At 40.6% G+C, this 13,479-nt stretch overlaps 1 pseudogene; it reads left to right on the forward strand.

The window, feature by feature from the left end:
- Positions 1-1,389: 1,389 nt before the first annotated feature.
- Positions 1,390-1,507, forward strand: LOC124725106 (annotated as a pseudogene).
- Positions 1,508-13,479: the final 11,972 nt, after the last annotated feature.

Below are 13,479 nucleotides of genomic sequence, written 5' to 3' on the forward strand. Positions count from 1 at the left end.
CTTTAAAAACATTTACACACGCGACTTCGCTTTCTACCCTATTTACTGTCAATTTACAGATCGTTTTTGGTAAAATAATTTACAAATCCGACCCTGAAAGATTCTCTTCTTTTTAGTCTTCCATAAAGTGAGAGACCGTTTCGTATTCTCCTTCACTATCTTCTCGAGCTGTTTTCCGCCCCCGGTAGCTGCGTGGTCAGCGGGCAGAATGTCAATGCTACAGGCCGGGGTTCAATTCCCGGCTGGGTCGGAGATTTTCTCCGCTCAGGGACTGGGTGTTGTGTTTTAATAATCATGATCATTTCATCCCCAATCCCCATCGACGCGCAAGTCACCGAAGTGGCGTCAAATCGAAAGACTTGCATCCGGCGAACGAACATCTCGAGCTATTACTGATGATTTTATATCTTCAGAACAGGCTTCATTATCACTTACCTCCTCATTTTAGCGTCCATTGACATTACCACCATTGGAGGTTGTAAAGAAGCATCGAACGACAGTCCATTATTTGCATCTTCATTTGGAAAGTTGTCTACGATATCTGGAACGAAACTGAAACATACAAATAAGAACGCAAAGAAAAGCCCATACGCTTCCATTTGCATGTGAAATAGCCGGAAAACAATGATTTTAGCCAGTCATGCCTTTACTAGCTCTCGCCATTTTACATTCAACAGTGTCAATTTGACCGTCTTTCCATTCAAATCCTGGCAGTGCCAGACTGTAGCCCGTGGGTAGCCGTTAAGACGAGGTTACGTTTGTACTTCGCGCTTAGGCCTAAAATCGCAGCAGTGTGGCATAGCGAGTGACGAACAGTCTGTGTGCACGAGAGTGGTCAGCTCGTAACTGCATACTTTCACAATAAGGCCCACATTCTCAAGCTAGGTCGTTTGTGGAACCCGACATTTATTACCTATAAAACATGAAGCCAAGTGGATTATGTTTTGATGAGAACGCTAATTACGAATAATTTACAGATGTGCCTGAATTTGTATTGATGGGTAGGTAACAGCTGAGAACTCACCCTCAACTCGTTTTCTTCTTCTTCCTGCATAATTTTTATGGGCATAGATTCAATAGATCCCCATAGATGGGAAGCCGTAGTAGTCTAAACTCTTGGAAGGCGACTGTCGGTTCGGCCCACTCTGAGATGAAAAGAGGGGAATACACATGCTGTTATATCTGAAACACGTAAACTGTCTGAGTTTTTTAATGTTCAAACTGATTTTGCGGAACAAACAGAAAATGAACAAAATACGAAAGCTGCGGTTGATTGTAAGGGTGATAGTTATACTATAAGAAGATTCATCAGAGTATGCAACTTTTTCCGATGTAGTAACGTTTTCCACAAGTTGTAAAGCAATTAAACAGACGGCAAGTCTTCTCGAAGCCAACGGCCTTGCCGCAGTGGTAACACCGGTTCCCGTCAGATCACCGAAGTTAAGCGCTGTCGGGCTGGGCTAGTACTTGGATGGGTGACAATCCGGTCTGCCGAGCGCTGTTGGCAAGCGGGGTGCACTCAGCCCTTGTGAGGCAAACTGAGGAGCTATTTGATTGAGAAGTAGCGGCTCCGGTCTCAGAAACTGACATATGGCCAGGACAGTGGTGTGCTGACCACATGCAACTCCATATCCGCATCCATTGACACGCCGGCCGGTTGGTACCGTTGGGCCTCCATGTTCGGGTGGAGGAGTAGTCTTCTCAGTTCAGTCATATCGTCTCCAAGCCAAACTGAATTAAAAAGCATAGGAAGTCCTATCGGCCCATAGACCCCGTCTTCAAGAAAAAGCGAAGTCGAAAACATGTTACAGGCTTCTGATGTTACTGCATCTTGTACAAGTGGAACACAAAGCAAAAGTAAAATGTATTCGAACGATATTGCTGAGTGCCCAAGCAACTTTGACAGAGATTATTGCATTATGAAAGGAAGTAGCGAAGTTCAGCATACGAACAGAAGTTTTTTTGTTTTCAATGAAAGTATATGAGAAGGAAAATAAGCCAAGATTCTGTAGAAAGTCGTTTTTCACATACAAACATAAACTAACGAATAAAACTTACATGAGAGATTGATTGTGCCATTCATAAAGCTAAGTGCGACTGTTCTGTTTTGTTTGTAAAGTGGCAGATTCTGACAGCTCGCCATGGTTTGCGAAAGACGGATTAGATGACTGGAAGAATGCAAATATTTTGCTGAAGAGACATGAAGAAAGCAGTTCGCACAGAAACGCGATAATTTCCCTGTTAGTTCTAAAAAACAAGGACGCACGTGTCGATTCAAGCCAAACTGAGAGCGAACACAAAAGTATTGGCGAACACTCTTAGAACGAATTGTTGCAGTTATAAGTCTTTTAGCTGAGCAAGGTCTAACATTTCGAGGTAGTGATGAAATTGTTGGTTCACACTACAGTGGAAATTTGATGTGTTTCTGGCCCAACATATACGAATTCATGCAATAACGGAAAGGGTCATGCATCATATTTGTCAAAGACAACGTGCGAGAAATTCATTCAGGGTGTACCCATGGTCTAGGGGTAGCGTCTTTGATTCATAATTAAACGTCTTCGGTCCCGAGTTCGATCCCCGCCACTGCCTAAATTTTGATAAACAATCAGAATTGGCGGCCGAAGACTTCCGGCATAAGAAGTCAGCCTCATTCTGCCAACGGCCTTGTCAAAGATGGCGGAGGAGCAGATAGAGGTTCAGGGCACTCTCTTGTCTAGGGGTGGGAAATTGCCCCTAACGGCGGAAGAATCAGCAATGATGAACGACATGAGGATGCAGAAGGCAATGGAAACCACTGCATTAAAGACACGTAACGTGTATCCACAGGACATGTGGCCTGTAATTGAAGAAGTGTCATGATGAGCTCTCCACTGGCAAAAGATTCCGGAATAGTCCCCCGTTCGGATCTCCGGGAGGGGACTGCCAAGGGGGAGGTTACCATGAGAAAAAGGTTGAATAATCAACGAAAGGATAACGTTCTACGAGTCGGGGCGTGGAATGTCAGAAGCTTGAACGTGGTAGGGAAACTAGAAAATCTGAAAAGGGAAATGCAAAGGCTCAATCTAGATATAGCAGGGGTCAGTCAAGTGAAGTGGAAGGAAGACAAGGATTTCTGGTCAGATGAGTATCGGGTAATATCAACAGCAGCAGAAAATGGTATAACAGGTGTAGGATTCGTTATGAATAGGAAGGTAGGGCAGAGGGTGTGTTACTGTGAACAGTTCAGTGACCGGGTTGTTCTAATCAGAATCGACAGCAGACCAACACCGACAACGATAGTTCAGGTATACATGCCGACGTCGCAAGCTGAAGATGAACAGATAGAGAAAGTGTATGAGGATATTGAAAGGGTAATGCAGTATGTAAAGGGGGACGAAAATCTAATAGTCATGGGCGACTGGAATGCAGTTGTAGGGGAAGGAGCAGAAGAAAGGGTTACAGGAGAATATGGGCTTGGGACGAGGAATGAAAGAGGAGAAAGACTAATTGAGTTCTGTAACAAGTTTCAACTAGTAATAGCGAATACCCTGTTCAAGAATCACAAGAGGAGGAGGTATACTTGGAAAAGGCCGGGAGATACGGGAAGATTTCAATTAGATTACATCACGGTCAGACAGAGATTCCGAAATCAGATACTGGATTGTAAGGCGTACCCAGGAGCAGATATAGACTCAGATCACAATATAGTAGTGATGAAGAGTAGGCTGAAGTTCAAGACATTAGTCAGGAAGAATCAATACGCAAAGAAGTGGGACACGGAAGTACTAAGGAATGACGAGATACGTTTGAAGTTCTCTAACGCTATAGATACAGCAATAAGGAATAGCGCAGTAGGCAGTACAGTTGAAGAGGAATGGACATCTCTAAAAAGGGCCATCACAGAAGTTGGGAAGGAAAACATAGGTACAAAGAAGGTAGCTGCGAAGAAACCATGGGTAACAGAAGAAATACTTCAGTTGATTGATGAAACGAGGAAGTACAAACAAGTTCCGAGAAAATCAGGAATACAGAAATACAAGTCGCTGAGGAATGAAATAAATAGGAAGTGCAGGGAAGCTAAGACGAAATGGCTGCAGGAAAAATGTGAAGACATCGAAAAAGATATGATTTTCGGAAGGACAGACTCAGCATTCAGGAAAGTCAAAACAACCTTTGGTGACATTAAAAGCAACGGTGGTAACATTAAGAGTGCAACGGGAATTCCACTGTTAAATGCAGAGGAGAGAGCAGATAGGTGGAAAGAATACATTGAAAGCCTCTATGAGGGTGAAGATTTGTCTGATGTGATAGAAGAAGAAACAGGAGCTGATTTTGAAGAGATAGGGGATCCAGTATTAGAATCATAATTTAAAAGAGCTTTGGAGGACTAACGGTCAAATAAGGCAGAAGGGATAGATAGCATTCCATCAGAATTTCTAAAATCATTGGGGGAAGGGGCAACAAAACGACCATTCACGTTGGTGTGTAGAATATATGAGTCTGGTGACATACCATCTGACTTTCGGAAAAGCATCATCCACACAATTCCGAAGACGGCAAGAGCTGACAAGTGAGAGAATTATCGCACAATCAGCTTAACAGCTCATGCATCGAAGCTGCTTACAAGAATAATATACAGAAGAATGGAAAAGAAAATTGAGAATGCGCTAGGTGACGATCAGTTTGGCTTTAGGAAAAGTAAAGGGACGAGATAGGCAATTCTGACGTTACGGCTAATAATGGAAGCAAGGCTAAAGAAAAATCAGGACACTTTCATAGGATTTGTCGACCTGGAAAAAGCGTTCGACAATATAAAATGGTGCAAGCTGTTCGAGATTCAGAAAAAAGTAGGGGTAAGCTATAGGGGGAGACGGGTCATATACAATATGTACAACAAACAAGGGGGAATAATGAGTGGACGATCAAGAACGAAGTGCTCGTATTAAGAAGGGTGTAAGACAAGGCTGTAGCCTTTCACCCCTACTCTTCAATCTGTACATCGAGGAAGCAATGATGGAAATAAAAGAAAGGTTCAGGAGTGGAATTAAAATACAAGGTGAAAGGATATCAATGATACGATTCGCTGATGACATTGCTATCCTGAGTGAAAATGAAGAAGAATTAAATGATCTGCTGAACGGAATGAACAGTCTAATGAGTACACAGTATGGTTTGAGAGTAAATCGGAGAAAGACGAAGGTAATGAGAAGTAGTAGAAATGAGAACAGCGAGAAACTTAACATCAGGATTAATGGTCACGAAGTCAATGAAGTTAAGGAATTCTGCTACCTAGGCAATAAAATAACCAATGACGGACGGAGCAAGGAGGACATCAAAAGCAGACTCGCTATGGCAGAAAAGGCATTTCTGGCCAAGAGAAGTCTACTAATATCAAATACCGGCCTTAATTTGAGGAAGAAATTTCTGAGGATGTACGTCTGGAGTACAGCATTGTATGGTAGTGAAACATGGACTGTGGGAAAACCGGGACAGAAGAGAATCGAAGCATTTGAGATGTGGTGCTATAGACGAATGTTGAAAATTAGGTGGACTGATAAGGTAAGGAATGAGGAGGTTCTACGCAGAAATCGGAGAGGAAAGGAATATGTGGAAAACACTGATAAGGAGAAGGGACAGGATGATAGGACATCTGCTAAGACATGAGGGAATGACTTCCATGGTACTAGATGGAGCTGTAGAGGGCAAGAACTGTAGAGGAAGACAGAGATTGGAATATGTCAAGCAAATAATTGAGGAGGTAGGTTGCAAGTGCTACTCTGAGACGAAGAGGTTAGCACAGGAAAGGAATTCGTGTCGGGCCGCATCAAACCAGTCAGTAGACTGATGACAAAAAAAAAAAATTGCATCAGCCATACTGGATCATATTATTTGCCAAATTAAGAGATTCAAATACTGTCCAGTCTCATAAGATTCTACTCCTGACATATCTCACGTGGATCAACTTGTTCTGATAGTGTTCTATGTCCTACCATCCGGACCAGTGGAAAGATTTGTGAAGTTTTTGGATATGGAGGGTAGTACTGCTGAAGAACTCTACCAAAGCTTACTTTTTTTTAAACACAGAATGCCATTATATCAGAGATTGCCATGAGCAAAGCTATGACAATGCCAGTAAAATAAGTGTCAGGTGCATCGGCTTAGCAGCACAAATTAAAAATATAAATAAGTACGCTGAATATGTTCCCTGTTTCTCACATTCGCTAAATTTAGTCGCAAAGTGTGGTGCAGAATGTTGTACAGAATCATCCATTTTCTTTGATTTCCTTGAAAGTCCCTGTACAATTTTTTCCGTTTCTACCTATCGATGAGATCTTATTTTGAAAGCACTGAAAAATGATAGTACTGGAAAAAAAATGGAAATGATCATATGGCCTCAGCTGTCCGGAGTTCCCAGGCGAAAGTTCGGTTGCCAAGTGCATGTCTTATTGAGTGCGACGCTACATTGGGCGACTTGCGTGTCCACAACGGTGATGAAACGATGATGAGGACCGCACAACACCCAGTCCCTGAGGGGAGAAAATCTCCCACCCCAGCCGGAAATCGAACCCGGGCCTCCTTGCGTGGCATGCCAACACGCTGACCGTTCAGCTATTGGGGCGGACGTGATAGTACTAAAATTCCGATTTTGGAAAGGTTATCGGGCACCAGGTGGTCGGCCAGAGCTGATGCTAAAGAGGCACTTTTGTTTAGTTTTCTTATGATCAAACAGGTTTTGAATGACAAATCGACTAATATGCATGAAAAGGCATAGTGTCGCAATCAGGCTTACAGACTGGTTGGAAACTAGAAATAATGTGTCGCATGGAATAGAATCTTAGAATGCTTGCAAGCGACTAGCGTTTTGCTGCAGCTGTCTAATCAAGATCTGATTACCGGATATGCACCTTATAGGTCCTTGTAAGTAGGCTGTTTAGGTTTTTATATTGGTAACGCCACGTAGCGCTCTGTATGAAAATTACTGGCTGTGCTGTGTGCAGTCTTTGGCTGGTTTGCATTGTTGTTGACCATTGTAGTGTTGGGCAGTTGGTTGTTAACAGTGCGTAGCATTGTGCAGTTGGAGGTGAGCCGCCAGCAGTGGTGGATGTGGGGAGAGAAATGGCGGAGTTTTGAAATTTGTAAGACTGGATGTCATGAACTGCTATGTATATTATGACTTTTCAACACTATTAAGGTAAATACATCGTTTGTTCTCTATCAAAATCTTTCATTTGCTAACTATGCCTATCAGTAGTAGTTTGAATCTTTTATTTAGCTGGCAGTAGTGGCCCTCGCTGAATTGCAGTAGTTCGAGTAACGAAGATTTTTGTGAGGTAAGTGATTTGTGAAAGGTATAGGTTAATGTTAGTCAGGGCCATTCTTTGTGGCGATTACTGAAAGTCAGATTGCATTGCGCTAAAAATATTGTGTGTCAATTTAAGCACTGAGGGGACGTTTCATATGGCGACCCTGCCAGGACACCTCACTGGAATCTTCTGATTTTTTCTTGTAGTTTGTGCAATTAGTGCAGCCTTTGTTTATTGCTAGTGTGTAATTGTAGAGAGAATTTCCTTTGTAGTTGTAGTTTCTCATTCTTGTATAGTAAAACAGTTGTGGCATGCATGTAGATTTGCACCAAGTATTTCACAGCTGTGCTTGCAATTAACGAGATATAATTTTCAGTGCTATGTTAATGTGTTTTCTTATTTTGCTCTTCAAATTGTGCTTTTCTGTGTTATCGTGTGAAATATTTGTCAATAATGGCGTGTGAAAAACGTAACACTAGGCTCCAAAGTAAACTGAGAAATAATAGTGATGACGAGCGTAGCTTATCAGCACCATTGTGTAATGAATTAACAGATATTCAAAGGAGTAATTTGGTAATTGTGCATAGGGAAATGGAGCAGGCGGCAAATAATAGCGTAGACAGTGAAACAATTAGAGAACAGGGAAGCATTATCGATCGATCGATCGGCAATAGCTCGCCTCAGGAATCCGAAATGGCAGGACACAACCTCGCAAATACTGTAGATTCAGGTTTTGGGTCCTCACCGTTTTCTCAAATATGTCAAGACACATTTTCTGCTTGTCAAAATGTGAATGTTGCCAGTGTAAATTCACTGCCGAAAAGCACTGAGGAACATGCTTCAGACACCAGTGCATTGTTCTTACAATTAATACAACAAATGGGACAACCACAGCAAAAGCTTCAAAAGTTAGACACAATGGAACAAAATCTTCAAAAGTTAGACACAATGGAACAAAATCAGAGACAAACACAGCAAAAGCTTCAAAAGTTAGACACAGTGGAACAAAATCTTCGGAAGTTAGACACCACACTTGAACAAACACGTGAAGATTTAACTACTGAGTTACATAACATTGAATCGAAATGTCAAAAAGTCTGTAATGACGTAAAAACACAACTTTGTGAGTATTTTCAACCTATTTTTTCGCTGCTTGAAAATGCATTACAAAATCACGAAGCAACCATAAAAGAACTGCAAACTATTTTTCATGAAAATCATGAGACCTTGCAAGCTAAAATTGACTCAGTTGCATCTACCGATTCGGTTACGCAACTTGCAAAAACTCAGGAAAACTTAAAGGACACAGTAGATACTCTGAAAATTGGTTCAGAAAGACACATGGAGGAAATTATTTCACTATCAGAGAAAGTAGTCGAACTTTCGGATCAGCTAAATAATTTATCTATGAAGGTATATGATAATCTGAATGACACAAAACCGGTAGTCTTTAATGACACAGAAGAGTGCGAAGAAATTAGGAAATTCAAACAAAATCAGAATCAAATCAATATGCAACACCAAAGAGAAATCCGGGAAGTACAAGATCAGCTGACACAGGTAATACAAAAATTACATATTTCAGAGGACACTCGCGCTCCAACACGGGAAGAGGGACTGAGAAATACGGAACAACCACAAAATAATAACACAGGGCATTTCGGAAATTATGAAAGAAATTGGTAAGGTGCACCGAATTTTGAGATGGAACTGCCGACATGACGTAACAATGACCGATATGCTACTCGCCGACACGATGATTTTGACTATAAGCTGTTTATTACTACACGTAAATTCAAAACATTTAAGAATTCTGGCAACGACATTCATCCACAAGCGTGGCTCCATCAATTCTCTCATTGTTTTCCTCCCAACTGGTCATTGGAGAACAGGTAGAATTTATTTGTGGCTACTTAGAGAATGAACCAGCTGAAAGAATGCGATCGGTCATTCACAATTGTCACAGTGAAGGAGAATTTCATCATGCCTTCCTCTCAGCATATTGGACTCAAGCTACACAAGACCGAGTAAAACATACCATCATAATGATGAAACATTTCGATCAATCTGAATTTTCCAGTCTTTGAAATATTTTGAAGACATGTTACACAAGAATCAGTACCTGTCAAACCCATACAGCTCCTCAGGACTCATCCGCATTTGCTCAATCAAATTACCTGAACATTTACGACATATTATTTTGGCAGGACATTGCAAAGACGACATTGAAGCTTTTCAGGGACTCTTACAAGAATTAGAAATTGACACTGACAATCGCGGGACGCGAAAACAGGTGCACAACAATTACAGGTCACATCCGTCACAATTCCGCGATGAAAGAAATAATAACTGGACACGACAAGGCTATTCTCACAACACATATCGTGACCAAAACAGACACCACCCATATGACAACCGTCGGCAGAGTAGTAACAATTACAGGGATAGATCACCTCTCCACGGTAGTGACTATCACAGAGACAATCAGAGAAACAGACAATACGGGAACCAAAATAATTAATATCAAGGGAGACAGAATAACTTTCGACGCAATGGTCCAGCGTGCAGTTACGATTCAGGGAGAAATTCTCCACCACGTGATCGACAAGAAAGAAACTATGGAATCTACCGACATGACGACAGAAGATTTGATCGTAACGACAGACCTGAATTGCATCAGAACTGGGGGGATTCAAACAGGGCAGGGCCCTCTCGACAAGGTGAATTTGTAGAAGTTAGGTCTCCAAATCCCAATAACGACGCGCGCCATCAAAGAGACAATAGGCAATGACTCACCGCTGGCAGCCACAAAACGTACGTATGAAACTGACGACACAGCCGCCGTAGCTAGTAATTACGTAAAAATGGAAGACATTAGGGACATCTTACTCCAGGAGCATGACGTAAAACATAACAACATTGCATATCCTGTGATTCACATTACAGTAAATGACGTAAAATTTACGGCAGTACTTGACTCTGGCAGCCCCATTTCAGTAATTAGTGAAACAGCCTTTAGCAAATGCAACAAATCGAACGATTGTCCCACACTTTCGTTACGTAAGATTAAATTACAAGGTGCAATCTTTGGAAGAAGTGTAGATGTACGCCAACAAACCAACTTAGAATTCTTTTGTGAAAGCCCCAGCTTCTCTATGAACTTTCTTATTGTTCCATTATTATCGACGGAAATTATATTGGGAGTAGACTTTTTGAATGAATGCAAAGCAGTGTTAAACTTTCACGATGCTGAAATAAGTTTAGAGAAAGAAGGTAAGTCAATAGCTTTGAAATTTGAAGATTGGCTCTCAAACCATAACGAAGAAATTAATCGGCTTTACCTCCTGTTAGACAACAGATCGGAATTTTCGACGGAACTTGACACTAACAATCACTCTGCAAGTACTGACAGGGATGATATCGACGGCGCATTTGATACTAACGAGTTAATTCAGAATAAAATTCAAACAATTGGTAATTGCAATGACACTGATAAGCAAGACCTTTTGAGATTTTACAAGCACATTCCACAGTTTTTACTCACAAAACAGGAACAATCAAGGGATTTCAATACCAATTTCGTGTTCGTGAGCATACTAAATTTTGTGTTAGATCATACATAATTCCGGCGCATTATAGGGACCGTGTTAGAACAGAAATACAATCTATGCTTGACGAGGGCATTATTGAGCCTGCAGTAAGCTTATACAACAATTCATTACATGTTGTTGAGAAGAAAAATGGATCGATCAGGCTTGTCTTAGATTCGAGACAAATCAATACTATCATCATTCCTGAAACAGACAGGCCGCAAACATTAGAAGAACTTCTTCAAAATTCTAATGGTGTTAAAGTGTTGTCTTCTATTGATCTCAGATACAGCTTTTATCAGATCGAACTTCATCCAGAATGTAGAAAATACACAGCTTTCCTTTGTTTCGGCGTTCTTTATCAGTTTCGGAAACTTCCTTTTGGTTTGAACATTTCTTCGGCAGCATTCATTCGCGGACTAAATTCCATATTACCTAAGTTCTTAAAACGTCACATCACCTTATATGTGGACGATATTCTGATAGCAGACGCCTCATGGGAACAACACAATCGCATCCTCAACAGCTTGTTACATTTTTTTGCAGAATCTGGAATTATAGTTAACTTGGAAAAGTCTGAATTCGGTAGGACAAAGGTGACGTTTTTGGGACATATTATTTCTTCTGAAGGCATTCAGCCGGATCCTGAAAAGTTAGAAGCAATCAGAACCATTCCAGTTCCATCCACAAAAAACCAAGTCCGCAGTTTTCTAGGTCTTGTAAATTTTTACCGTCGTTTTCTGAATATGCAAATTCTAGTTACACCAAAACTTTGTTCTCTCACTGGAAAAAGTACTATTTGGAACTGGGACGAACAAGCACAGTTGGAATTCAATTCTTTGAAAGAATCGCTGCTTAACGCGCCAATACTAGCTCATCCAGATCTGTCACAAGATTTCTGCCTTAGCACAGATTCTTCTAAAGTCGGTCTTGGTGCCCATTTATTTCAAGAAGCCACAGAAAATGACACTACTGTTCAGAAAACCATTGCTTTTGCTAGCCGAGTGCTAACAAAATCTGAAAAAAATTATTCCGTTACTGAATTAGAAGTTTTAGCTATGGTTTGGGCATTTAACAAATTCCGTTTCTTTCTTTCTGGTAAGCACGTAAAAGTATACAGTGATCATCGTGCATTACAATTTCTTATGTCTTCAAAATCAAATCATGACAGGTTAAAACGTTGGGCATTGCATCTTCAAGAATTCCACTTCACAAAAGTCTACACTCTCGGCTAGGAGAACATTGTTGTGGACGCACTGTCACGCGCACCGGCTGGGCTTGAGAAAAGTAACACAGAAGGCAACCTCGAGAAAAATTTAAGTATTCTTTACATTCAGAAAGTCACCTTTGAAAACTTCATCACCACATCTTTAAAGGACATTGCTCATGAGCAAGATAAAGATCCGATTTGGAAAGACATCAAAAGTAAGTGGCATGAAAAGCACACACTCAGATTCGGCATTATTATCTGGCTAGAAACAACATACTGTTCAAACGCTGCACTGTTGATGACAAGCTAAGGGTACTTTGCATTCCTGACGATTTTGTTAATAAGCTCATTTGTACATTCATTTCAGCTATGCACATTTTGGTCCACGAAAATGTTATCATAGTCTTCGGACGACTTGTTATTTTAACAATATGGAAAAGAGAATTCGAAGAGTCTTGTCTATTTGTAACCTTTGTCAAAAGGTGAAACCATCTACTATCTCACATCGTGCTCCGCTGTTTCCTATCATTCCTTCTAAATTAAAAGAATTTGCTGCTGTTGATCTCTTGGGACCGCATTTCAGAACATCTAATGGATTTTCGTACGTTCGAGTCGCTGTTGAACTTACTTCAAAATTTGTTTCTTTCACACCATTACGTAAAGCCACGGGACGGTCTGTATCCAATGCCTTTGTTAAAAATTTCTTACATGAAGTTGGCCACGTTGTTAAAGTCATTTCAGATAATGGACCGCAATCTGTAACACCTGAGGGTATAATTACATTAAACCTCAGGGGGGTACATGCTTACTTTGTGTACCATGTGTTTGGCAAGCACAAGGAGCCCTAGCTAATATGGTATTTGCTTATACAACTTTACACATCGGTACCATATTTCTCTAACACATAAATTACACAGCTATCTGATCATTTAACTGGGAGAGACAAACTTTTATTTTACTACATCAGTGACTGATGTTAATGTAATTACACAGTTGGATAACTTCACACTTATGAAATTGTATTTTGTCTGTTCTTTGTGAACTGTTCATATTTTTTTGGAACCATTGTGATACTATGAGAGCTTTGAATGATGAATTTGGTAAGGGATCATGATTTTTGAAGTACGTTTGAGGTAGATGACTTTATTGAAGGTTTTGAAATTATTGAAAGAAGCTGCAACGTTTTTGAGATTTGACTGAGGTGTTATGATGTTATTTTTACGACGACGATGTGTATTATGCTGTTGAGGTATGTTTATGATCAATAAGCTGAGAATCGTACCTTATAAGTCATGAAATGTGTGTAAATGTGTGAATGTATCACAATGCAGGCGAAAATTTTTTGCACACTGTTATATTCATAGGATTTTGTTTCTACACATTTGCAATGCAA

This window comes from Schistocerca piceifrons, chromosome 1 (assembly GCF_021461385.2).
Source record: "Schistocerca piceifrons isolate TAMUIC-IGC-003096 chromosome 1, iqSchPice1.1, whole genome shotgun sequence".
Classification (NCBI taxonomy): domain Eukaryota; kingdom Metazoa; phylum Arthropoda; class Insecta; order Orthoptera; family Acrididae; genus Schistocerca; species Schistocerca piceifrons.